General features: G+C 38.6%; 1 long non-coding RNA gene across 5 annotated transcripts in view; it reads right to left on the bottom strand.

The window, feature by feature from the left end:
* The window catches only part of LOC119088248, a 167,964-nt gene that overhangs the window by 127,744 nt on the left and 13,853 nt on the right, over positions 1 to 26,367 (bottom strand). For 4 of the 5 annotated variants that reach the window (XR_005091879.1, XR_005091880.1, XR_005091881.1 and 1 more), the window contains exon 1: positions 3,354 to 3,789. This is a non-coding gene — a long non-coding RNA (uncharacterized LOC119088248). Of the gene's footprint in view, positions 1 to 3,353; positions 3,790 to 26,367 lie in introns of those variants that run through there. The other variant, XR_005091882.1, reaches the window with a different exon arrangement.

Here is a 26,367-nt window from a genome sequence, read left to right on the forward strand (position 1 = left end):
ATAGAGCATAAAGTAGTATTTTCTTTGCTTAGATTTCAGAGAACATGATAGGATAGACTTGAGGAGGTTAATTTATAGGAAGAAGGCCTTATAAAGCCACATAGAAAAAAACTGAGCCCAAGAAAGCACCATGGCAGGACTCTCTGATGACTCCCCTGCCCTTCAGGAAGCAGAAATTTTGGGGCAGCCAGCCAGCCTCAGTATCAGTCATTGTAGCTTTCCCTTCTCTAATGCATGACTCTCTAGATCATGCCAGACCTGAGTTGCTGCTCCTCCCCCGCTGTTCTGAAAATGGACTCCCTAAAAGTTATGCATTAGAAACTTACCCCTCCAAATTCATCTGTCGCTGGAGTTTGGTGCCAGGGTCTTAAGGTAGTGATTAGGATTAACTGGCTCCTGAGAGCAGAATTGTAATGATAGGAATAGGCAATATAGGAAAGCAGAAAAGAATGAACATAGCCTATGGGATCCCACTTTCCACACTTTTCATTTTCTCATACAACTAGACATACCACACCCACTTGGCGTCTTGATCTTGGACCTTTTGTCTCCTAAAATTATAAAAAAAATAAACTATATTTTCATTTTAAATGCCTCAGTCTTAAGGACTATAGCATAGCAACAGCCTACATGACTATTGTTTCCTTTTAACGCCTATTGGTATGATCCCCACAGGCTCTTGGTTTTTCATTTAAACCTCCAAGACTTATGAGCTAGTCATATCAGTAGGACAGTCTCCAGTTGAAATACTATTAGAAAATGGTCTTGTTTTAGGCTAGTTGAGAAATAGCTGTCATTGCTAGGATGTAGATTCTTGTGTATTGTCATACCTAGGGGTTCTTTCATGACAAAAAGTGTGTCTAACTCTGGAGACTACTCTGTTTTGCTCATGTTGTTCAGGGCAGAGATGTAAATGAGTGTGCCTGGCATGTAACAGTACGTTGAAGGTTAAAGCATTAGTTATGTCCCCAAGAAACCTTGTGAAAAGGGTAAATGTGGTCTCTAAAAAAGGCTAATGATTTGCATGAGGAACTCTTAGGTGATGTTAATGCTTGTTATTACTCAGCTAGAAGAAAACAGCTCTGAACAAGGCCAACATCTACAGTGAAGTTCAGGTTCCGACATGTCGAAGTGTGTGAGGATAGGACATGCAACAAGGACAGAGTAAGAATGTTACTGAGTACAGAGGACAACTGCTCTTCTCATGGCAACAACACCACTTGAATTTTTGATGTGCTCACAAATTTGCTTTAGCAGGAACATGAATAGACAACAATATAATTTTCCATTAATTTATTCAATATCCAGAACATGACTGCAATTCTTTAAAAATTAAAATAATAAAGCAGTGTTACTAAAATATACATCCTCATACAAATTAATGATGCTGGTTTAAAGTAAGTATTTCCTAAAGTACTTACAGATTTGTCAATGATAAATGAAACAAGCAAACTAATACAATCTTTGTTGACATTACTGTTAGGAGTTTAACTGCTTCACTGTAATTGAAACATAACAAAATATAAACACATCCCAACAAATGCATTTTATAAGCTGAATTGTCATGAACCCATCAAGTTCTATTATAAACTTTCCAGTAGAGATTATGTCAAAACTTTTTAAAGAGGTGGCTTCGGCCATGGGTTGGTGTGTCTCTCAACTCTCAGCAGAGAAGCATTTCCTTGTACTAGCTGACAATTAGCACAGAGACCTTCAACTGGCCAAGTGCAGAAAATAAAATATGGTATGCTCAGCCCTAAATAGGCCAGCTAAATCCAATCCCTATTATGAAGGCTCATAGATTTTCATGGAAGAGGGGAAGGAAAAAATTTTAAGAGTCAGTTACCCATATGAACTCACAGCAATCTTAACAGTATGCACAAGCCCTGCTCCAGCTCACACGAGACAGAATCCTGGAATAAAGGATAAGTGAGCATGAAATCTCACCATCAGCTAAGAAGCTATTGACATATGATATCTTCTGAGAAAGGAAGAGTTCATTTTCTTTAATGATGTGTCTCCTGGTAGGTTGACAATGCTTTAGGAAAGCCCCACTCCATAACACAAACTAGACTAAATGGAGGGAAAAAGAAAACTCACAGTTGGGTGAGTAGAAAGGTAAAAGTACAGAGAATGAGTGTGAGTGGATTGGGGGAGGATCAAGCATGATCAAATACATTTTATGACATTCTCAAAGAGTATATACATTTATATATATGGGTGTGTTGCCTGTATATATATATGTGTGTACCACATGCACACCTGGTAAAGGGTTTTGTATCTCTCAGAACTGGAATTGTGGATTGCTGTAAGCTGCCATGTGAATGTTGAGAATGAAATCCAAATGTTCTTAATTGTTAAGACATATCTTCATCTCTATAATAAAATATATTTTAAAAGAGGTAGTTTTGGTTATAAGGTGATTCTAATTTTAAAAACTATTTAATCATTAATGCTTCTGGGAAGTGTACAGATTATATTACATTTCACCCTCAATAATAGCAGTTTCTATTGGCAATTTGTTTTCTAGAGCCATTATTACTTCATCTTTTAACAATTTGTTTATAAAGAATTCTGAACAGTTCCAAAGCACATAATGAAGTCTTGTGGGTCAAATGCAGGCCTGTATGTATCCTTTCTACACGGGACTTAGACATCTTAGTAACCGGAATTAGATGAATGCAAGACAGGAGAGTAGTTCCACAGAAGGCAACATTTGTACGTCAAGTCTGAAGCCTAAAGACAAATCCAAATATTTCAAATGTTGAATATATACTCTGGTTCTTTGTCAGGACCAGTACCAACAGAAGGAAACATACTTAATACATGAAAAAGTTAAGAAGCATTCAGCAGTAGTTTGAAATGATGAAACACTGGTGCATTGTCTCTTAATATTAATGTAAAATGTATCAACAGCAACTGCCTTAAGTGCCATATTCAAGATCACTTCACCATGAGGAAGACCACACCTATAATCACACATAATTTCAGATTATATTAAGAAATATATTGTGTTTTAAGGGATTTGCTTTAAATTATAATTATAATTGGAGGCTTCTATAGTTTTCAGAACACAAATAAAAATATTTACAGCTCAAAACACCACTGCCCTTTAATTATAAGAATTAAGAAATTAGTAAGAATCATACTTCCCAGCCTTCTCCCTTGAAAATGATCAATGGACATCAGCTGTAGCTGTAACAATTCCAGATAGGGGCCCAGGCAGGGGGGATGGTCCACCAAATGCCTGGACAAGCGAGCTAGATCTGTGCCTTCTGTTGTGGCTCTAAGATGATGGAACATTTCATTGACCCCCTCTTGTCACAACCAACTAACGGGAAAGAAGAGCCTACCCCAATGAGTTGCAGTTCAAAGGTGGCTGTCCACACATGCCCTGCGGACCAGAATGGCTGAGTGCTGGCTTCTTTTCATTCCTTGTCAAATCCTTGTCCCCTTGGTGAGAGTTTCCTGTGAAATGAGCAAATTGGTCTGGTGTGTGTGAAGAAGGAACGGAGGGGACGTTAGTGAACAGAGAGCTTTGGCTTTAAACTCATTACCTTCAAGTCTAACCTGTGAGGTAGTCTGCCATGTTGTTTGGTTTGTTGCCACTCCTGTGGCTTCTGTAGACACTTTTCATTATAGACAGCAGAATCTAGCTTTTCCAGGCTCCCATTGTGGCCTGAAGACAAAGAATAGTTGCTGTGGCATAATGCTTTTTTACACTGGTTTAATAAAATGCTGATTGGCCAGTAGCCAGGCAGGAAGTATAGGCAGGATAAGCAGACAAGGAGAATCCTGGGAAGAGGAAGGCTGAGTAAGGAGATGCCAGTCCACTGTTCAGGGAGCAGCATGTAATGGGGCACAGGTAAAGCCACAGAAAACGTGGCGATGTATAGATTAACAGAAATGGGCTGAATTTAAATGTAAAAGCTAGTCAGTAGTAAGACTGGGCTAATGGCTGAGCAGTTTTTTGTTTTGTTTTTGTTTTTTTTCCCCCAGAGGGGCAGAGAGTCTTATTTATTTTAATTAAGAAATTTTCCATTCATCCTATGTATTAGTCACAGATTCCCCTGTCCTCCCTCCTCCCACCCCCAGCCCCCCCAACCCACCCTTTATTCCCACCTCCTCCAAGGCAAGGTCTCCCTTGGGGAGTCAGCAGAGCCTGGCACATTCAGTTGAGGCAGGTCTCAGTCCCTCCTCCCTGCGCCAAGGCTGTGCAAAGTGTTTCATCATAGGCACCAGGCTCCAAAAAGCCAGCTCATGCACTAGGGACAGGTCCAAGCAGTTTTAATTAATATAAGCCTCTGTGTGTTTACTTGGGTCTGAGCAGCTGCAGATCGGGTAGGACACAGCAAAACTTTCAGCTACAAATAGGGACTCTCCAGGAATCTTCTAGGCCTTCAGCCCCTGATCAGGAAGGCTGAGGCATCCAGCATCTTGGATTGAGTAGCTACTGGGTTATTGGCCTGTCCAGTGTAAAATCAGTTATTTTTGGACTACCCAGACAGGTTGTGTAAATCAACACAATGACTCCTCTATTAATGTCTAAATCTATTATGTCTGTTGTGTTGGTATACAGAAGTCAGACTAATGCTAACTGCCCTGTGTACAAACTAAGGAACTCTCCCACTGCAGCACTGCTGGAAAAAGACTGAATACAGGGCAGGGTTTGGAGACAGAAAATAGTCCCGAATTTCAGTAACTATTCCAAGGCGATTTTCTTAATATGAATGAACCAGCCTATATTTTGTATTCTTAAGAGTTCTAGAAAACATGATGCAAAAGAGAAAAACTGTACCAAACTATTGGAAATCACTGTATTTTATCCTTGCTACCACAGATCCAGTAATCATTACAGTAGAGATTAGTTAGCCAAAATATTCACAGAGATTTTTATTGTACCTAATCAAAAGATAAGGTTCTTAGGAATAGCCATAAATATTATTTACAATCATTAAGCCATGATCATAGGCATAAGACCTCATTATAAAATTTCAAAGCATGCTAGCTGTATGTATTTGCAAGTCACTTGCTAGGGAGAGAGAGTGACAGGAAGACATATAATCAAGAAAATTGATCTAATGTGACATGCAAATCAGGGAACATTTTAAAAGGAACAAAATTTTGTAACATTAGTAAAATTATTTTGTACCTGCTTTGTGAAGGCAGAACAAGAAAGAGGTTGGGAGGGAGAAAGGATGGGAGAGGAGAGAGTCAAGGGAAGGAGGATAGGAGTAAGGGGGGAGGAAGATAGGAAGGGAAGGAAAGAGGGACGAAGACAGAAGGGAACAGAGGATGGGAAGAAATGAGGGAGAGAGGAGGGAAGGAAGGTTGGAGGGAGGATGGAAGGGGAGAAGTTTTCAATTCCAACTTGGCTTCTTGTATATGGGATGATCTTGGTGTTTAGGCCATTGAAAGTGTTTACCTGTCTGAAGATTAGAATACAAATAATACTTTTATAAATATCAGATGCTACACTGTGCTTTAAAATTCATCTTTGAATGCAATCATTTAAGGCATTACATCATGACCGACTGTGGCCAGTTTATTCAAGCCAAGTTTGCCATCTGTGCTGCTCTTCATGCAATTCTAAACAAGGGCTGCTGAGCCCATGGAGGGAAGCACATTAAAGGCACAGCATTAATAAATGCTGCATACAGAACGGAGCCTTTAATAATAGTTTTAGCCTTCTCATCCCACCTTAGAGAATCTCTTTTTAATTTTCCCTAAGTCACCATGGAAATCACAAATCTTTAAGATGCCCTGCCCGGGGGCTTCATCCCAGTGACATCTCCCTGGCAATGGTGATGGATTCTGTTCATTGGGTGTTAGATCAGTGTCTCTGCTTTGTTGACCAGGAAACCAGAAAACACATAGCAATTAAAAAGATGTACAGTGTAATATATTCCAATTAGAGAGGGTCACCCACATCCACCAGTGGGTATTCACAAATTACCAACTAACCCTTTCAAATCTAGGACTGTCTTGTGTTGTTACTTCTGCTTCTGAAGACTGGAGTGAAAACGGAGATTACAGGGGACACAGAGGGCTTGCTTTCCATTTTGTGTTCTATGCCTTTTTTCACAATAACCTGGTTATTTTCTTATTAAAATTACAATGCTCATTAAAACATAATTTTGAAACAGTCTTTTTGAGGTTGGGGAGAATTTTTTTATAGATGGCAAAGCAATGGGTGAAATTATAACTACCAACTAAATGCTATTAGGAATAAAATTAGCAATAAGGAAAAAAATAAAAAGATATTTTTAAGCACACATTTTTATATAGAGGGAAAGGAATAAGGCATGGACATAACAAAAACACACTGTATATATGCATAAAATTTCAAAGAATAAATTAAAAATGATAAAACATCAAAAATAGAAGATCCAATAAAATGATGTAATAGTGTGAAATCACATTTTCTTCAGTGAAGGGGAAGCAAGAGACAGTAAAGGGAAAGGCTAATGGCAACATGAAGCTGGAAAAGCTAGCACACAACATGAAGGAATTTTCCTGACAGATTTAGGTTGCTGTAGCAAAATCAGAACCTTTTTTCTTTTGCTTTAGCCAATTATTTTATCTTGGAAGCTTCATGGACATTACCACTGTCCTACTCACCAAGAAATCTAAGTCATCAATCCCCAGTCTCACGCCCAGCCCTGCAACAGACCACCGCTACACCGCCATAGCCAGAAGATCACACAGATGTTATGTTTCCCTTTTCATCTATGATTGTGTTAATTTGGCTTATCTTTCTGCCTTTTAGCTAATAATCATAGAACAAGATTTCCATAACCTAAAGAAGGAGGTGCCTATCAAAGTACAAGAGGCATACAGAAGACCAAATAGACTAGACCAGAAAAGTCCCTTTAGCACATAATAATTGAAAAACAAAATGTACAGAACAAAGAAATAATAGTAAAAGCTGCAAGGGGGAAAGACCAAGTAACATATAAGGTAGGCTGATTAGAATAACAATTGACTTCACAATAAAGACTCTAAAAGCCAGAAGGGCCTATATATATGTGTATATGTTTCCCTAAAACTTCCACTGGGAAACTCCTACAGCTGATAAACAAATTCAGTAAAGTATCAGGATAAATATTAATGCATAAAAATTCCTATATGCAAATGACAAATGAACTGAGAAAGAAATCATGTAAAAAGCTTTCACAATAGCCTCAACAATAAATATAAAATATAAAAATATCTTGAGACAACTCTAATCATTCAAGTGCAATACTGTTATGATAAAATACTTTAAGACTTTAAATGGGGCTGGAGAGATGGCTCAGTGATTAAGAGCACAGGCTACTCTTCCAGGGGACCAGGGTTCAATTCCCAGCAACCACAAGGCAGCTCACAACTGCCTTTAACTCCAGTTCCAGGGAATCTGACATAAAATAAATGAGTAAGTAAGCAAGCAAGCAAGTAAGTAAGTAAGTAAGTAAATAGAATAAAATGTTTTAAAAACTTTAAGACATTGAAGAAAGAAACTGAAGATGATATCAAAAGATGAAAAGATCCTCCATGCTCATAGATTTACTAATATTGTAGAAATGGCCATTCTACCTACCAAAGTAATTTATATATTCAAAGCAACCCCTATCAGAAGTCCAAGACAATTCTCCATAGATCTTGAAAGGACAGTTTTAAGCTTCATGCGGAAACAAAAAAACTTAAAATTTTTTAAAATAATCCTGAATAATAGAAGAAATGCTAGGTAATTTTATGTCAACTTGACACAGATGGAGTTATCTGAAAGTAAGGATCCTTAATGGAGAAAACACCTCCATAAGATCTGGTGTAAGGCCTTTACTTAAATAGTGATTGATGGGGGAGGATCTAACCCACTGTTGGTGGTGCCATCTTTGGGCTGGTTGTCCTGGTTTCTATAAAAGAGCAGGATGAGCAATCCAGTAAGCAGCACTCTTCCATGGCTTCTACATCAGCTCTTGCCTCCAGGTCGCTGCTCTGTTTGAGTTCTTTCTTGACTTCCTTTGACAATAGACTGTGATGTGGAAATATAAGCTGAATAAGTCCTTTCCTCCCTAATTTTCTTTGGTCATGGTTTTTTACCACAGCAATAGTAACCCTAATTAACACACCATCCTGAACCAAATTGTTCTATGGAGCTATAATAATATCAGCATGGTATTGGCACAAAAACAGACATATTGATCAATGAAATGAAATTGAAGACCCAGAAAGAAACCCACACACCTATAGACACCTAAATTTCAATAAGCCATACATACACACTGAAAAACTACAGCCTCTTCAACAAATGGTACTGGTCAAATGCATAGCTGAACTGAGAAGAATCCACATAGATCATTACTCATTACCTTGCACAAAACTCAACTCCAAATGAAAAAAAAAAACTTCAAAATAAAACAAGATGCACAAACCTGATAGAATAGAAAGTTGGGAATTGTCTTAGAATCATTGGACAAAAAAGACTTTCTGAACAGAACCCTGTTAGCACAGGCACTAAGACAAACAATTAATAAATGGGACCTCATGAAACTGGAAATCGTCAACAGAGCAAAGAACACCATCATATCATGAGAAGGAAGCACAGACTTGAGAAAATATTTTTTTTTTTACCAACTACACCCTCGATAGAAGGCTAATATCCAAAACATATAAAGAACTCAAAAATTAGGTATTAAAATAAATAAATTTAAAATAGGGTACAGATTTTAAGATGGGTTATAGATCTAAATAGATAATTTTCAAAAGAGTAAATTCAAATTACTGAGAAACATTTAAAGAAATCTTCAAAATCCCTAGTAATCAAGGAAATGCAATTCTAAACTACTTTGATATTTCATCTAACACCTGTCAGAATGGCTAAGATCAATAAATCAAATGAGAACTCATGCTGGTGAGGATGTGGAGCAGGGAATACTCCTCCATTGTTGGTGGAAATATAAACTTAAACAGCCACTTTGGAAGTCAGCGTGGCAATTTCTCAGAAAATGGGGAATCAACCAACAGTAGAGCTATACTACTCTTGGGCATGTATCCAAAGGATGCTCCATCCTACTCTAGAGACACTTGCTCATTCATATTCATTGCTGCTCTATTCATAATAGCCAAAAACTGGAAACAACCTAGATGTCTTTCAACATATGAGTAGATAAAGAAAATGTGGCACATTTACAGAGTGGAGTATTACTCCACTGATAAAAAAAATAAAGTCATGAAATTTGCAGGTAAATGGATGGAACAATAAAAAGATCATCCTGAGTAAGGTAAACCAGATTCAGAGAGACAAATATATTAACTATTCATTTCTATGTGGTTGTTAGCTGTTAAATCAATGGTAATTGCCCTGGTTAGTTTTATGTCAACTTGACACAAGCTAAAGTCATCTGAAAAAAGAAGCCTCAATGGAGAGAATGCCTTCATAAGGTCTAGCTGTAGGGCATTTTCTTAATTAGTGATTGATTGGTAAGGACCCAGCTCATTGTGAGTAGTGCCATCCTTGGCTGGTGTCCTGGGTTACAGTATTAGGAAGGTTGAAAATCACTTTGTAATAATGTTTATCACAGTACTAGAACCCCTAACTAAGAAAGTTGTTACCAGGATAGTGGTATATTGCTATGACATTCTGATCATGTTGTTTGGGGAGAATTGTGAAAGACTTTTGAACTTTGGGCTCGAAAAGGCATTGAATGTTGAGAGCTCAGCTGTTTTATAGGAATGTGGGAGATAAGAATGTTGCAAGCAGTGAAGATGATGGGGGCCTTGCTTGTGAAGTTTCAGGAGAAAGGACAGAATTTAGAGAGCCTTTTATGTGAAGAAGCTGTGCTGCCTGGTCAGATAGAACTGAAGAATCAGCTATTATTATCAAGAGACCAGCATCACTGAAGTAAGTCTTCTGGTAAGTGTTTCCCTGGGGTCAGCACACAAAAGCTGTGTTCCTGAAGTAGCCAAAATTGTACCTCATGCTGGAAACTAAACTGGATAGTGGAAGAGTAACCCAGGTGGTGCTGGTTTTGAAGGTATAAAGAGGTCATGGAGAGCAGCTGAGGCTTGGCACTGTGACAGGGTTGGTGTCCCAGAAGGGAGCCAGGAGAGGCTATTGGTGAAAGTTTGCTCAGCTGCAGCAGAAAACCCAGCATTTTGGAGATGCCGATGTAGATGAACTTTCTTTCTTTTGGGAAAGTCATCTCCCAAATAATTACATGGAAACTTATTATTGGATTATGAAGTTTGGCCTTTAATTTGGGCTTATTCCCAATTAGCTCTTATAACTTAAATTAACCACTTTATACTAACTACATTCTGCCATGTGGCTTTTTACCTCTGTTCATGTGGCCCCCCTCTGTATCTGGCTGCTGAATATCTTACATGCCTAGATTCATCACAAGCTCTTCTCTCTGCCAGGAAGTCCTGCCTAACCTCTCCTGCCTAGATATTGAACATTCAGCTCTTTATTAAACAAATCAGGTGCCTTAGGCAGGCAAGGTAAAACAGTAACACATCTTTACACAGTTTGCTCAAATATCCTGCATCATTTCTTCCTTTTTGCCTACATACAATAAGAACAATTTTCAAGTAAAGACACATTCACAATGTCCAGTGCATCTATCTATATTTGGCAAACTTAGAGAAATTCACTGTATTATCTACAATATCTTGATGAGTCCAAAGTTTTATACCTAAATCACTTTCTATCATAACTTGTATTACCATTCCAAAAATATTTTGTAGACATTAAAACATTTTCTTAGATAAACAACTTAAGGTTTTATGTCTCTCAACCTTATATACTTTACATCTCTTTTGTGAATTTCTTTTCTGAATTTGGTAACAAGGAAAATTGTAACTATAAATATCTAGTCTTCAACCCCATCAGAGACCTGAGAAAGATATACTATTACATGAGTAAACAGGAAGTGAAAAGCAAGCAACTTCCAAATCTATAGAAAGTACAGAGACATCTAGCTGTTTAGGAAGTCACCCAAAGTTCCTCTGCAATGCTATAGAATCCATCATTAGCCTACAGGCCTGGAATATTTGATGGACATTTTTGTGAAGCAGGAATATTTGAGGGACTGTCCTTCCTTGTCTTGGCAAAGTTTGGCAGTCAGCTTCTTGTGTCCTTCTTGTCCAATTTGCACAAGCAGTAAAGGTCAAGGCAGTTTCTGCCTATTGACAAACTATCACAATGAAAGCAAACTCCTTATGGAGCCTCTTCTCTGCCCATCATCGGTGTTTTTTTTTTTTAAGTAAATTGATGCTGCCATGAGCAACATGTCTCTCATTAAATCCCCTATGTTATTAAAACAACTTAAAGGTCATATTCTGTAGGTCTCTGAGGTGTTTGAAGACCAATTTTCTATCTAAAATACATGTTTGACCGTGACAGTATACTTAACTTGGCCACAAATTTGATTGTTGTAGATGATTAACCACTAACCTGAATTTCTGAATTATACATTACATTTTTCAATGAACTGCATAGGTACAATACCTTAAACAAGAATAGAACCATATATACAGTGTGTTAAAACAAAAATAATCCTAAATTTGTATCAATATATAAAAATCCATACCAATATAAAATATTTGAGATTAGTAGTTACTTTTTGTTTAAAAGCAGATTCAATAATATACCCCTTTTTCCTATAATTTCTCTATTGCCCCCTTTTTTTCAGAATGAGACCTTTGAATCTAACCTCCCTTCCTTAGTTTCCTTTTACCATGACTAGTAACAACTTGCAACTAACCCCTCTAAACAGTGATAAGCATCCATAAGCCACAGAATGACCAAAAACCACCCACCCCAACTTTTGGGAATGTGGGTGTCATGTTCTATAGATTGCTGCCTGTTCTCTGGGTGCAACAGTGTCTTTAGGGGCCCCTGAAAATTTGAGATAATGGTCAAGTTCCAGGAGAGCTAAGTGTATCATTTGTTGTCCAGTCTCTGTGTGGTGGGAAAGTGCAGGGTTTATCTAAAGTTTTGGTAAGAGTATTTTGTGAGGCTGGACCCTCTCAGCTAGTAGCTCTGAAGTTGTTCTGGATATAGATTTTTGAAGAAACTACAACAGAGGCATTTTGAGAGGCTGGATCACCTGGGATACTTTTTATCATTAGTGTCTGGTTCATTTTTTATTTATTGAAAACACACAAACTTTTAATGGTAGCATACATATCAGCATTAACACAAGTATGGAGCATGTAGTGTGTACAAATCAGCTAAGGATTATTCTCTGCTCTGTGTTTGAGCAGGTAAAAGGTATCTGTCAACTTTTAAGTTTGTTTGGACTGTATAACCAAACTGTAATACAAATCTCCATCCATGCAATATGGAAGGATAGCATACAATACTAAGTCATGAAGACTCTGTAGCCAATAAAATTTATCACGGGTCATCTAGTCTCAGAGCTGTTCCCATAGTAGAGGGATCAGCTTATATGTCACCTGTCATGTAGTTTTTCTTTCATGGCTATAGCCAAGATTTTCAGGAGGTCTCCCCCTTAATTTTGAAAGAATCCATAGCTTTTTGTTTCTACTAGAAACAAAAGCATAACCTCTCCTTCAATGTAACACATTTTCTGACTTCCATTCTAAAGTTAAGATATTCTTAAAATATGAAGAATGGTTTAATTCACTAGCTTCTTTTCTTTTCTTTTTTAATAATCCAATGTCCCTTTGTAGCATCCTTTGCTCATCAGCATTCAAAAAACTCAAAGTCAACAAAACACCATACAAGATCCAGATGCCCTGTATATTTCCATCCTTGTGTGGCTTACTCTTTTTATATTACTTTACTCTTTCTTTAAAGACTTCACTTTATTATTTTTAAAGTATTTGTTTTGCTTTCTATGACTGTCTATACCCATTTTCAGCATCTAAGCACACATTTTAAGGAATTCTGTACATGTTTAGAGTTTTTTTTTTTTGTTTTTTGGTCTGGATCTGGCTTTACTAATTGCTTGCAGCATTCTCTGGCAACGTGACCCAAGCCTTAAACATCTAGACCATCTGATGCAAGGCTCAGTTTAGCACATGGTGCTGGCAGCTGGCTCCATGCCCCTTGGTTCCTTGAGAGCCTAGCCTCATGCCCACGGGTATCTGCCAGGAGCTAGATTTAACCGCCCCAGCTCTGGGAAGTTGGCTGGCCCATCTGTGGTATACATTTTTACCTAGTCTCCTACTCATAGTGTGCCAGCTGTTCAAGTGCTGGCTGTACAGCAGGGCCTCTTGAAGGAGCCATAACTCTGTATGCTGAGAGCACCCAGCCTACCCAAAAGACTATGGTTGGCAGGAAACCACCTCTGACTTCGTGTTGGAAACTTTTTTCAGCTTTCTCAGGCCCCATGTGGTTACACAAGCTGGACACTGGGCAGGAAACGTAGTTGGACTTTCTTTTTTTTGGCGTCATCAACCACCCAATAATGACATGGAGACCGTTATTAATTATGAAAGCTTGCCTTAGTTTAGGCTTGTTCCCATCTAGCTCTTAAAATTTAAATTAACCTGTTTCTATTACTCTACCTTCTGCCACGTGGCTTTTTACGTGCTCAGTTCCATGAATCCCACTTCCTCCTCCGGGTCTGGCTGCCAAATCTAGATTCATCTCAAGGTCCTCTCTCTGTCCAGAAGTCCTGCCTAGTGTTTCCTGCCTTGCTATTGGACAGCTAGCTCTTTATTAAATCAATCAGGTGCCTTAGGCAAGTAGGTAATAGCAGCACATCTTTACACAGTTTGCTCAAATATCCAGCAACATGCCAATATAGTGGCATGACCACCAAAGATAGCAGCAGGAATGGAGTGGAGCCACTCTAACTAAGCCTAGGAGACAACCTGTGTGTGTTGCAGAGGACAGAGCCAGAGAAGTGACACAAATCCTTTAGCAGATCCTAGAAGATTGTGAATGGATCCCAGACATTGGATACAAGATATTTCCACAGTTGGAGTTGGGTTTCACTTTGATTTGATTGGAACTATGGCCTGGTTCTTTCTTCTTGAAGTAAAAAAGTACTTTTTTTTTTTTTTATTTTACAGGAGCCCACAGTTGAAATATTTTAAATTTTAAGACTGGATTTTAAAAGAAACTATTTTAAAGAGACTGAATATTTAAGTATTTGAATTTTTAAAGACTGTGGGACTTTAATAATTTGAAATATTAGTAATGTAATGTTTATATTAATGTGTGATCTTGGGAATAAGAAGAAAGGAAAGGTTATGGCTTAACAGTTCATGTGTCAAATGACATGGGGTCAATTGTGCTGATTTGATTTTTGTCAACTTGACTCAAACTAGAGTTATCTGAAAGAAAGGAACTTTAATTTAGAATGCATATGCAAGATATAGCTGTAGGGCATTTTCTTAATTGCTGATTGTTGGGGAAGGGTCAAGCCCATTGTGGGTGGTGAGATACATGGGCTGGTATCCTGGATTCTATGATAAATCAGTCTGAGCAAGCAGCAGTGAACAAGATTGTCAGCAGCATCCCTCCATGGCCTCTGCATCAGCTCCTGCCTCCAGGTTTCTACACTATTTGAGTCCCTGTCCTGACCTCTTTGGATGATAAACAGTGATATGGAGTGTAAGCCAAATAAACCCTTTCCTCCACAAGTTTCTTTGGTCATGCTGTTATCACAGTAATAGAAACCCTAACTAAGGGGACCATTAAACAGCATGTTCTGCATTTCCCACACTCCTAATGTTTGGTAGGTGTTGTTTCATGCTCCTTCAAGCATTTGTCCACCTTGTAAGAACCTTTAGAAGTCACAATCAAGGTCATGTGACTCTGTCAACAAAAATATTTGTAGCAAGACTTAAATGGTATTTTATTTTTGATTCACAGCTGACTACAAAGCCAGAGATGATAAATAGACCAGTGTCACAGGAGAGCTCCACACATCTCTGAGAGTCATTGAGACTTGCCTTGATCCTTCCAGTGTTCTTAAGAACTGAATTTGAACACTTGGCTTTAAACTACAGGCTAAGAAAACACAGGGAAGCACAGATAACTCTTCCTGGAGTTAATTGGGAATTGCTCTGTTTCCTTGCAACATGAAGAAAATCCAAGAGATCTGCTCAGCTCATCTGATATCATTGTAATCCTAGCACTGAGCAGTGTGGACAATAGGACTATGGACTCAAGGCCAGCCTCAGTAACATGGTGAGTTCAAGGCAAGTCTGTATTGCATGAGTCCCTATCTCCAAAAGAAAGAAAGAAAGGAAGGAAGGAAGGAAGGAAGGAAGGAAGGAAGGAAGGAAGGAAGGAAGGAAGGAAGGAAGGAAGGAAGGAAGAAAAAGAAGAAAAGAGAAACAAAATGGAAAGAAAGAAAATAAGTTGAACAAAAGTCAGAAGTGCCTCAGGAAAAACAACACCATACCAAAAAGCACTAACCACCATTTTTACCATTAACAGTATAGAGAAAAGACAAAGAAAAACAATGGTGAGATCTGGCATGAGTCCCTGGAAGCAAGCATGGCATCCACAACAACAACATACAATAAGATGCTTAGTTCTCATTCAGAGAAGAAATAATGAATAACGTTTCATCTTAAAAAGTAACACTAGTTGGCAGAACAAAACAGTGGCTTGCTTCCCTTGTCAATCTGGGAGTGTCTAAACCTGGCTCTACTTTAAAATCATTCATCTGTTTTCTTGATTTCCCTATGTTTCTTTTCCTCAGTCTAGTGCCTTTAAAGTCAAAAGCAGTTTGCTCTGGAGAAGTGAGAAAGCCCGAGGTTGCCTCAAAGCAAAAGCAACAGAGTATCTGCTTGTCCATACAACTTCAACAGCGATGCCTATGTGTTAGCTCAAGGTGTTGTGGATAGAATCTGACACAGACTGTGATTAGTTCTCTGGTTTTCTTTGGCACAAGGTAGAAATTCAGGATTTGAACAGACTAGCTTATGGAAAATCTCTGGCTGGTGGTGGTACAGTTTGGGGCTGAGGTAATTGTTGTAGGCAAAATATGCTCTGTTTTGATTGTTCAGTGGAGGCTCTGTTTCCTGGTTGACCGTTGACTCATGGTCACTCCTAAATCCTATAGTCTACTTTCAAGTCTGTATTCAAACATAAGAGGAATTCTGAGTCCTTTCGGGCTTCAAAACTCTTTCTGCAACCAGCCAAAGAAACCTCTCTCGATAAAGACCTCCTACAGTCAGCACAGCCCACTGAGGCAATCTGAAATTATATAGAGCAAGGGCTGTAATCACACCTGCTAGGTCGCCTCGGAGGAGCATCTGGATTGATGGTTTAATGAACAAGCAGAGCCCAGGAGTCTCGATGGGCTATATTAGAATTCTGTCTCCCACACTCCACCTTCTACTATACAACTTCAAACAGCCCAAACTATGCTGAGAATGAGGAGGAAAAGAGGTAGCTTTAGGTGTGAGAATCATGTTTTAATGAATTTGTGCCTTAAATGAATGAAAACGATTTCCATTCTAAGTTATGGGAATTTGTTATTGTCAATAGTTGAGAACTAGAGAGTACATGGTAGTCACTCATTGAAAGGCTCCATCACTGTGACTTTAACAGAGCCTGCCCCTCAGGTCTTGATACAGCAACCATTTACCACCTCAAACTCTTCTTCAGAGTGTTTATTATGAACAGAACATCCGCTTCCTGATAACTAAGCAGCCACAGAGTAGATGGATTTCCACAAAATTCCTTCTCAGGCTATAAGTTTCCCTGACCACACTTCCTTAGCTGATACCTTGGTACTGTATGCTACACATTTACCATCTGTATTCCATCCATACCATGCATTTCAGTTTATAGTTATGTATTTACTTGCTGGTGTATTTATTTGTTGTCTGTCACAGCAAGACCTGAAGTTTATATCTACAGTGGCCATACCAGTCTTTGATGCTTCAATGTTCAGTATCTTACACAGAACCAAATACATAGTCGGTACAAATAATTACGTATTGATACTCAGCCATATTTTTCCTACTAAAATTTAACTATCTGTCAATGTATTGAGCAAAAAGTGACATATCTAAAAAGATAAAGTTGCAAATAGTTAAACATAGAAACCCCCACATACACAGCCAGCCTATGAACAGACATATTTAGATAAAGGATGCCCTTTGTGAACCTAAATATTGTCCGTTTGAAGCTGAGTCTCAGTGACTGACCTAGCTTCCATCATTCCATCACTTTAAACTCTGTGTATCTCCCTGATCTACTTACTACCGAGCTTCAGGTGACCAAATGTACAGTGGGAAGAAAGGAAGTTAAAATTTAAGAATGAAAAAGAACTCAGGGGTTTCTGTTTGTTTTGTTTACTTATCCACATGTGGGCCTTATGTCCCATCCCTAAACTTAGTACATGTTACTCCTAATTAACCAGACACCTAACCTCAGACCATTAAGTCCCTGTGACCTCACTGTCCAAGGCAAGACCTGATTCTACACATACCATCAGACCTACTAAAACTGTTTGAGGGGACACAGTAAGAGTTTTAATGGTGCTGTGGAGACTGCTCGGTTGGTGAAGCATTCACCACACAAGGGACAAAGACCTGTGTTTGAGCCCCAGAAATCATGTAACAGTTGTGCATTGTAGTGTGCACTTGAAAGCTTGATGCCGTGAAGGTAGAAACTGGAGGATGCCAGGCACTGAGATATTCGGTCTCATAAAATAAGGAAGATAGATCCCGAGGAATGGCAGCTAAGTTTTACTTCTGGCTTCTGTACATGAACACACAGACACTGGAACACACATGCACATGAATATATACACAATTTTTGAGTTTTTCATAGATCTTTATATATGTTTATGTTTAACAAGTATGTCCTGAATAAAATGAAAAAAATAGTTTTGATGGTTATGAAGGCATAACTATTGAAATTTTCCAAGGCTCAGACAGACTTTTTCCAAGGATTATCTAACTCAGATTTAGAACTATGACAGGAAGGCCATATTTCTGGGTTCATTTTGAGCTTATGTTGCTTCCTTGATTGCAGTTCAAATACACTTAAGCTTCACACAGATTTATGAAGCAACTAACATCTTTATGTCAGGCACAGATTTCACCCATCATTATTTTTATATGTCTACCAGATGAATTTCTGTCATAAAAACGTTGTCTTAGAAAGTGTCATACAGTAACTATGGGATACGCGCTTCCCTGCACACCTGGAAATTAGTACTGCATGCTTTGATGAGGAAGGCTCAGGCTGCTGTTTCTCTGCTACCTTTTTCAGTTAAGTCGGTAGAAATGACATTTGTAAAAACTTGAAAAGTCTTTGCCTTGATGGTTAAATCTTACCAATTTTGAGAAAATTTAGTCTCCTGGGATGAAACCAACTGGAAGCAGCAGCTTCTCAGGTCTTCCTCCTTCCTCCCTAGCAACACGGGGATATTGTGTGTGATGCACTAGTCATCGGAGCTCCTATGGATGCTTAGCTCCACAGAGATGGAGGGAAGATCTGTGCAGCTCTGACAAATTCTGCATAAGTTCCTCTAAAGTTTAGACACTGTTCAGCCTCATCTCCATCACATGGCCTGTTATCCTCTGTTATCCTCCTTTGTGAGTGGAACAAGTGATTGTCATTCTAACAGAGACCAGGTCTCCTGGTTTCCACCATTTCAATTTTTCACCTCTTATTTTTTCTTATATTTTGTTAATATCCTTCAGAAGTGATGACTTTGCTCTTATCAAATGCCCCCTCTCAGCTTGCAATAAACAGCTTCTCACCTGGCTTGAATCCTTCCATTTCTTCAACAGTCAATTGCAATACAGAGTCAATATTTGACATTAAAGACCACACCCCCAACACAGAAAAATTCATTTTTATGGAGTAGTCTCTACATATTTGGGAGATTTTTGTTATCTCCAATCCTGCTTATTCTAGACAGTGGATTAAGCATACTCATTTCCTTCATGCTATACCTTGTCTGCCTGCCTTTCTCAGCAAATCATTCTGAAAAAAAATTACATGCGTCAAAAGTGCCCTTAGAGGAAAAGTTCTAACATCCTCAAACTTCATATCAGGTGATTTTGAGGGGGGTTTAGTGAAGTTCCCACTCTTGTCATTTGATGTTGCATAAACAATGATATAAAAGGAATTAGCAGCTACATATGGAGTAATCATGCTATCTCAAAGCTCTAAACTGACAGTGGTTAAGCCAATGAAAGTAATTCCATAATCTGACTAGTCCAAAAAGCACTACATCTAATTGTGTGGCTACAAATGTCTATTCCAATTGTTTGACTCATCCCTGTGTGTTAGAAGAGAGCAGCTCGAGAGCATGGTCAGGGGCACCCATGTCGTTTCCAATGATCAGCATCATATTCATATTGGTGCCAAGCAGGGCTGGACATAAGCCTTCCCAGGTTCAATGTAAATGGCTGGCATGAGACACACTAGCTCTTGCAGCTAATACCATCCCTATTTCTTACATTTTTGAAAGCTAACAAGAGAACAGCAACCCTTACTTTAGACTGACAGCTGAAATAGAGGTCATCTGCATTGTGTTCTGATTTCCAAAACTTCATTTATTTTGATATTTGCATTTGCTGGGTTAGAGTAGAATAGTTCTTGCTAAATTAGGAATTGACAATGTAATTACTCGTGATTGATAAGCTTTGTTTGTAGGAGTCAGGGCTGGAACATGAAGCACTCACCTTCATCCTGATTTGCATTTGTCATACTCAAAACAACACATATACAGAATGGAGGTAAATTAGTATCATTGGATCCAGTAATAGTCATTGAAAAAATCCTAGGACAAGCAAACTTCTATTTAGTAAGTACTGAATTATCCTATTCTGCATTGTAAGATTGGGGCCCATATACTACATTGTTCCTCTGAAATTGTTGTCTAAACATGACAGATTCTGATGCAATGAGCAACCCTTTAAAATACTGTCAGGTGTGTCTTGACTTAGTACTTAGTACTCAGTGTCAGTACTGAGGAAATGCCCCATTCTCCATCTTGTCCAAAGAGCACAACGTAGTCTGTGAAGACACATTTTATTGGCGTACTTTAGAGATTGGTACTTTTAAGTATCTGTACACCTGCAAATGTTCTTCACTAATGCTGCCATTTTCAAAATGATTCTACCTTTCCCAGCAGAAGCTGAAGTGAGGTGAATGGAAATGATACTGCCATTGGAATCAGGGTGCATTGGTTGGAATTGTCTCTATGTCACTTACTAGCCAGGCAACATACCAGTGATGCCTAAGCACGAGGTTCAAATTTTCCACTAAAACATTCATAATTGTTCAACTGGTGCAAATCTTGCAGATCCCTCTCTGAGGGTTAAATAAAATAGGAGTAAGTAGAAATCACTTATAATATCCACTATGCAGGGGACATCCTGAATATGTCAAGCCATTAATATAGTGATTATTACTTTCTGATGGCTTTCCTAACCCGGACTCTATGACTTCTTCTTTTAAAGGAATCAAGAAGTCATATCTAGTTTCCAAATAAAAGAAACAGAAAAAAATGCCAAGTTGTGTTTTAAAGATGTCTTATTTTAATTAATTGGCAAGGAAGTGGGAATAGACACAACTAGGGTCATGTAGGAGAATTAAACTAGTATACACTATGGTACTCAAGGACACAATGAGTTACTGTCTCATTATTCATATCAAGTTGCTTCTAAGGTGGAGGAAAAAGTTCTACCAAATTCAGTGGAAACAGGTATATAAAAACAGAAAACAGACCCAGAATTTTTATTTTTTCCATTTTGAAGTTTTATCTAAGTTTTCAGATACTTATCTGTATAAGTTTTGAGTTGATTTTTAAAATTGATTTACATTTTTAAATTTGCATATTAATGTTTAATTACCCAAATATCTCTAAATATTGAACAGCTCAGCTTCCAAACTTTAGTTTTCTCCTTTTCACACCATGTGGATATTCCAAACTCTTGCTTTTGCATGTTAACATTAAAATCAGTTTGTCTATATCTGTAGATTAAGCCATGAAGATATGGTGTAATATCAACATTTTCCATTTGTGAAGATGAACTTTCTTCAATTTTTCCTTTTTAAATATTTGTACCATCTCAGGGTTTTGTTCATTAGCTCTTATACATGCTTGTTAGATTGATGCCTAAGTATTTCACTTTGGAAGGTGCTAATACAAATGGTATTGGATCTTTAGCTCAAATGCTACTTATTTACTGCTACAAGATAGTAAAATAATTGATTTCCCTGTGTTATACTCCTGTCCTTCGATTTTATAGTGTTTTTGTTGATATTTTCAGATTTTCTACATTGACTGTCATACCATAATCAACTAAAAAGTTTCATTTTTTTCTTTTCTAACCAGCTATGTAATCTTAAGTAGTGGCAGAGGCTTTCAAAATGTTTAACATATATTTATCACAGTCCATCTTGTCTTGCTATGCAAAAAAATATCTGAGGCTGGCTGATTCATAAAAACATCATTTGCCCTTGTCTTTGGAGGACCCAATGTATGTGTGTTTGCGGGTATTGTGTGGGTATGTTTATGGAGTACTCTGTGGATATCTTCAGATGTGATTATTAGTTTTTATAGGGAGTTTCTATAACACTAATCTTAAAAGGTCTTATTAATAAAAACAAACCAGAGCCAGCTATTGGGGTGAACGTTGAAATATCAGAGAAACAGAACAAGCCACAGCTAACCTCACCTTGCCAATTCCTCAGCTGATCTTGTTTCCTAAAATTGGAAGCTTCTGTGTCTTCATCCAAATGGGTCTCAGCTGAACTGCTACTTAAAAGCCTAAAAGAGAGCCAGTTTAGTTCCTGGTCCTCACACCTAATATACCTTTCTGCTTCCTGCCATCACTTCCTGGGATTAAAGGCGTGAGTCACCATGCCTGGCTGTTTCCAGTGTGGACTCACAGAGATCTGGATGAATCTCTGCCTCTGGAATGCTAGGATTAAAGGCATGTGTGCCACCATTTTCTGGCCTCTATATCTATCTAGTGACTGTTCTGCTCTCTAACCCCAGATAAGTTTATTAGTGTTCACGATACATTGGGGAACACAATATCACCACAAGTTTCCCTATTCTTGGTTTGTTGAGACTCATTTATAAAATAAACATTGAATTAGCCAAATGCATTTTCTGAATCCATTTGCACCAAGTAGCTTTCTTTGGGTTATGATTGAGTTCAGTATTTTGCTTCATTGTCTTCACAGCAAATGTATAAGTTTAACAGGAAGTTCATGCTACCTGCACATCCTGAGATTGTCTGTCATTGCTCTGACCAGTAACTAACATCGCCCAAGGCCTTCCTTTTCGTTAATGTCTGTTTCCTTACCTTTGAAAAATTACTTTCAGACTGACTGTAACAGGGATCTGGTGAGGATGCCTTCCTTTTTGTCTGTGTCTTCATCTCTCCTGTTTCCTAAGGGATGGTTTTGCTGGTTAGCATACTTACCTGTTTCTGCTGACAATTCTGTGTGCCCTTTTATGCATATGCCTATCTTTTCTGACCTGTAGAGTCTTCTCTGCATACTTACCATAAGAGTTTGATTGTAACCTGTCTTGGTGTGGACTTGGATGAGATAAAAATGACTGTGACTTTAATCTTCCTGGTACTTGGATATTTGTCTTCTGCACGTTGGAAACTTGTCTGTCTCTTTGAAGAGCATTCCTCTACCTTTGATATTGTTGAGTTCCTCTTGCACAAGAATGAGGCACAGTTTTATTCTCAGTGATGTCCCTGTGAGCAGATAAGAAATCCTTACCCTTCCCATTCATGTCCCCGCTTTATTCCATCACTGGAGAACAAACAAGCAATCTGTCTTTGAACAATCCCTTTCTGATCTCAACTTCTTCTACTTCTGGGGCCTTATTTATAGCATATACTTTTTAAATTTTGCTCGGTGCAGCTTCCAACTCAAGGATTTTGTTTGGTATTTTTAAAATTCCTTTACTTCTCTTGAAAAATATCTGAATTGAATGATTTTTCTATGTTTCCTTAATGTACATAATATTTTCTTTTAAAACAGTTTGATTTTCACATCTAAGAGTTTTCCAGGATTGCTTAAGGTCACTTTCTGACATCTGATGTTGGTGGGTTTTGAATCCAGTATGTCTTACCTCCATAAAACAATCATGCTTCCAGTTATCATAGGGCTTTATGTGTGTCCCAAGTCTTAAAAGACTGTGATCACTTCTATTTATGATAGAGGTATCATAAGTCTGATTTGCTTATGTTTCTATGAATGTCTTAGTAGACGGTAAGGCAAGCCTATGTCTTGCTCCCAATCTACAGGTGACATACTCTTCAGCATGAACTGGACTGCGGTTGTTCATCAAATAAAAGTTTTGTGTGCCAGCCTGCCTCTCCCTGGGGCTAGAGTTCTCACAGAAACCTTTTTCACATTCACCAAAGGGGGTCACACCCTTCCAGTTTCTACCAGCTTAGACAAAGCCACTGGGGGGATAAGTCCCACCTCCCAGTGTAGATCTGACACCACCAACGCTGAAATGCCATGTCACACCCCAAGTCTACACTTTGCCAACACAGCATGAAGATAAAAACTCCATTATATATATTAACAATGTCTAGTCCAGTATCATTTGATAAACTCAGACCAAAAATTTTTCATTACTTATCTTATTTAAAACAAGTAGTTCCTTTTTAAAAGTAAATTTCATAATCTCCCTTTTTATTGTATCATATCCATATTATCTCTTTTTTTCTTTTCATAATACATTCAGTAGTCTACCTTTTGTCATTTTTATATCTTCCCCTTTTTCTTCAGTGTAGATTCAGTAATCTACCTATTTATCCTATTATTTCTTTATCTTTTTTCTCAGAGTAGATTCAATGATGTATCTCATATCTTATTCTCTTTTTCTTTTTTCTTTCTAGGGGTGAAGATATTTTTAGGGAATCTTGAAAAGAATTTTTTTGGGTTAATTGTCAAGTCCTGTATCATTTGTTCAGTCTCTGCATAATAGGAAAGTTCAGGGCTTGTCACAAGTCCTTGTTCGAGTAGTCTGTCAGACTGGATCATCTCAGCTAGCCATCTCAAATTTTCCTGAGTAGTTTGTAGTCCAAAGTCGATCTTTTGGTGGTGTTAATTGGCTTAATGTTTTTTACCATAGTCCATGCGGAATCATCATTGTGGAGTCCTGTCATCTTTTTGAAGATTTCAAAGTCACTGTTAGGTGTGGTCATGGTTCACTGCATCACTGCAGACTTTTTTTTTTTTTGCCTCCTCTGTGGTTTGGAGTAATCACAGTCTGATAAATGTCTGTCTCTCAGAACCACAAATGTTCTTCCCTAGAAGAGAAAATCTTCATAGCAATTTCTCCCCACCACTTGTCTTGCCAAACTTTTCCAAACTGACCTTTGCTGATGCTTTCTTGTAACACGATGGTCCTGGCAATTCTTCTCTGAACAAGCAGCAATAAACCTTTCTTGGCAACATCACTGCAGTCATCAACATGATGAGAAGAAGTCAGCAACTCGGAGTAGCAGCCACTGCCTCCATGGTCCCACCACTGTTTGTGGTTCAGCCCCGGCCAAGCTTCTCCTTAGCAAGCCTCCTAGGCCGGCCTCAAACTCGGGATTCACCTGCCTCTGCCTCCTTCAGGAAATGCTACTGGCCTGCGCCACCACAACCGGCCAAGTGTAGCTCAGGCCTGAGCCTGGGGCCCACAAGGCTACAGACAAGAGGCTTTTTCGTGAATTCGTACCAAGAACGTTGGGCACAGATGTAGCAGGAATCTTAGAGAGTCTTATTAATAAAATCAAACCTGAGCCAGGTATTGGAGTGAACACTGGAAGGTCAGAGAGACAGAACAAGCCACAGCTTCCTCACCTCGCTGGATGCTCAGCTGGTCTTGTCTCCTCAGACTGGAGGCCTCTGAGTCCTCATCCAGAATGGCTCTCAGCTCAATTGCTGTTCAAAAGCCTGAATGCTTAACCAGCCAAATGTTTAACCAGCCAAATGCTTCTAGTTTCTGATCCTCACACCTTATATACCTTTCTGCTTTCTACCACAACTGCCTGGGATTAAAGGCTCACTTTCTGGGATTAAAGGCATGATGAGTCACCATGCCTGTCTGTATCCTTCAACGCATGGATTTTTGTCTCTGGAATGCTAGGATTAAAGGCGTGTGCTATCACTGCCTATCTTAAGTATCTAGTGGCTTTTCTGTTCTCTGACCCCAGATAAGTTTATTAAGGTACACAATATTTTGGGGAACACAATATCAGCACACACATTGCTATGGGCAGCTTTGCACTTAGGTTGAACCTTGACCTTCACCGATTCTGTGCCCACATTGCTCTCGTGGCATGCTCACTGCTAGATTTTTCTGTTTGAATTTAATTAATTAATATTTTTTGTGTATGTGTATGTGTGTGGGCACATGCACACCATGGAGGTTGTGTGGAAACCAGAGGAAACTTTATGGGAATCTGTCCTCTTCTTAACCATGTGGACTAAAGGCTAGAACCTGGATGGTCACGTTTGGTGGCAAGTGTCCTTCCCTTTGTTTTGCATGCAGAGGAAAGATATCAGATTCTTTCATGTTTGGGGAAATATTTAATTGAATTTTGTATCATTTAGTGTTTAGGGACTATGGTTATAGGTGATATCCAAGAGTCTGCAACAATGCTCAGACACAATAAATAATTTTGAGTTTTGATGTGTATATTTTCTCCTTATATATGGTTGTTATATTTCTCCAAAGAAATTGAGTCAATAGAGTGGGCAAGGATTGAGTATGTAGATGATAGGTAGATGAGAGACAGACAGACAACAAAGAGGGGATTTACTATAAAGTTAGCACCATGCTTACAGTCTGAAAAGTTCATACTACTGTTTGCAAGCTGCTGAGCCAGGGAAACTAGCAACATAAGAGAGTCAAAGCCTAAAGCCCCACGAGCGAGGGAAGCTACTGATCTGATACCAATTTTGAGGTCCAAGGTTTGAAAGCCTGGTGGAAGGGGAGTGCAAGGTGCTGGCACAAGTCCCAAGTCAGAAGATGAGACACCAGAAGAAGAGCAAATCTGTTGTGGAATAATCCTATTGTACACTGAAAAGATTTGTCACTCAGAATTGGTTTAATAAAATGCTGATTGGCTAGTAGCCAGGCAGGAAGTTAGGCAGGAAAGCCAAATTGTGAATGATGGGAAGGAGGACCGAGTTGAGGAGAGGCCAGCCAGATGCAGAGAAAGCAAGATAAGAATGACATACCGAGAATAGGTAAGAAGCCACGTGGCTAAACATAAATATGAATTATGGGTTAATCTAAGTGTAAGAGCTAGTCAGTAATAAGCCTGAGCTACCACCTGATCATTTACAAGTAACATTAAGCCTACAAGTCAATTGTTTGGAAAGCAGCTACTGGGTCTTTGGGCGGGACAGAAACTTCCCTTTACTCAAATCTTTTCTCCCACCTC

Source organism: Peromyscus leucopus, chromosome 6 (genome assembly GCF_004664715.2).
Source record: "Peromyscus leucopus breed LL Stock chromosome 6, UCI_PerLeu_2.1, whole genome shotgun sequence".
Classification (NCBI taxonomy): domain Eukaryota; kingdom Metazoa; phylum Chordata; class Mammalia; order Rodentia; family Cricetidae; genus Peromyscus; species Peromyscus leucopus.